Source organism: Elephantulus edwardii, unplaced genomic scaffold (assembly GCF_000299155.1).
Source record: "Elephantulus edwardii isolate Elephantulus edwardi_28Jun2011 unplaced genomic scaffold, EleEdw1.0 scaffold00057, whole genome shotgun sequence".
Taxonomy (NCBI): Eukaryota; Metazoa; Chordata; class Mammalia; order Macroscelidea; family Macroscelididae; genus Elephantulus; species Elephantulus edwardii.
Genome location: NW_006399807.1, coordinates 279,407 through 281,561, shown reverse-complemented (window position 1 = coordinate 281,561; position 2,155 = coordinate 279,407). Strand labels below are relative to the sequence as shown.

At 38.9% G+C, this 2,155-nt stretch overlaps 1 protein-coding gene and 1 pseudogene across 1 annotated transcript in view; both read right to left on the bottom strand.

The window, feature by feature from the left end:
* Positions 1-2,155, bottom strand: part of ATF6 (activating transcription factor 6) — a 353,926-nt gene that overhangs the window by 88,996 nt on the left and 262,775 nt on the right. The gene's annotated exons all lie outside the window — the stretch shown is intronic.
* LOC102876718 overlaps positions 1,478-2,155 on the bottom strand; it is a 19,036-nt pseudogene continuing 18,358 nt past the window's right edge.

Below are 2,155 nucleotides of genomic sequence, written 5' to 3'. Positions count from 1 at the left end.
AGTGTCTGGATAGTCACCCAAGCTCCATAATAAACTTTTTAAAAAATTATAATTTTTTATGAAAAATTCTTTACACGTATTTTTTTCTTTCTTTTTCCAAATATTTCTGACTTTACACAGACAGATAAACAGGAAGGACTGTAAAGATATCCCTAAAGTATAGTCAAGGAAAGACCAGTTTTGAGAAGGCAATCTACAAAGTAGAACAAGCAAACAAAGAGAAATGACCCCTCACTGTCAATTAGAACTTACAGTCACCCAAGAGGACAGAACATAACCGCCTTATTGGATTTTCAAGGCTGTGTGGAAGAAAGATGGGTGATCTTCTCCCATGTGATTAACTGCCTCTGAAAACCTACTAGAGGGTCAGCTATGGACCAGTTTCAACTCTACAGTACACAACAACAACAATCTTTATTGTTTTCAGGGCTTGTTATTTCAGAAGTGGATGATCACTCTTGCTTCTTGGCCTGGAAGTTTTAAACTAAAATCTGTCCACCACCGTGTGATCCTGCTGGTATCTGAAATACTGGTGGCATAGTTTCTAGCATCAAAGCAATAAGCAAGTCATGAAAGCAGTACAAAGTAACAGATGAGCAATGATAGAAGTGAGAGATATGCAGATTTCAAAGGACAGTTGGAGAAGGGAAGGAAAGTACAATGTAACAAAATGTGAAAAGAGAGTTAGAAAACCAAAAGGGAAGAACATGCTTAGCATTTCTGAAGCTGAAAGCACTGAAGAAAAATTTAAGCCTAGAGTTGCAATACTGAAGGACTCAGTGGATAAAATACTGAATGATGCAGGAAGTGAGTGTCAAAACAAGATGGGAGAAATACATAGAGTCATTGTACTAAAGAGAACTGGTGGACAAGGAACCATTTCAGGAAGCAGTCCTTTTGCTGCACTGAAAGTGTCAGCAAAAAACAAGGTTCATGATTTGACGGAACACTAAATGTGGTATCTCAGAAAGCAGACACAGCCTTGACATACTAAAGTCGATGCCAAGACTAAGAAACAAAAGGCCCCAGGAATTGATAGGATACTAATTGACATTAGTATCTGTTATTAGCTGTTATTATTAGCTGTTTCAGTGAACAGCTGCAATCCTGGATGTGCTCACCAGTTGATGGCAGGAAATTTACTTCCTGGCTGACTCACTTGAAGAGATTCATATTTGTTCCCATTCCCAAGAAAGGTGATCCAACAAAATGTTAGAAATTATTGAACAATATTATTAATATTACATGCAAGCAAAATATTACTGAGGATCATTCCCAAATGGCTAGAAGAGTACATTAAGAGAGACTGCCAGAAGTTCAAGTTAGGTTTAAAAGAGGCCATGGCACTAGGGATATCAATGCTGATGTTAGAGGGATCCTTGCTGGAGAGAGTACCAGAAGAATATCTACTTGTGTTTTTCTTTTTTCCATGCTGTATTATCTTTGTCTTCTTCATTGTCATCACCTGGAGATCATTTTACCCACTGCTCTGTTTTGCAGCCAGTCTCTTGTCTCTTCAGCAATGGTGAGGCAGATACCTTTTCCTTGGGGAAGAGAAATCCCTGGTTTATTGCCTTTGCCAGTAACACAAATGTTAAAAAGCTAGGTGGCAAGGCTGTTGCCACTGGCATCTTTCACATGAACCACTTCAAAAGAGCTAAATGTCTCTCTGATAGTGATCACATCAATTCTTCCAACGTTAGCACCTCCAGTTATCACGCACAGGCTATCAGTGTTAAACTTGATGAAGTCAGTAATCTTTCCAGTCTCCAAATCAATCTGAATGATGCTATTCACTTTGATGAGAGGATCAGGGTAGCAGATGGTTTGAGCATCACGGGTCACCAGATGAAGGATTCCTTTTGTGCCCACAAAGATCTTTCTTACTTTGCACAACTTATACTTTGTCTCCTCAGGTGTAATGTGGTAAACAGCAAAATCAACTTTGGTGTCAAAAGATCAAACAGAAACTTTCTCCAGTCTTGACAATGCTGTCACATCCATAAAACCAGCAGGGTAATACACACCCCTGTTTATCGCAGCTTTGTTCACAAAAACAAAAAGTTGGAAACAACCCAAGTGCCCATCAACAAATGAATGGATAGAGAAGCTGTGGTATATTCACACAATGGAATACTACGCTGCATTGAAAAAC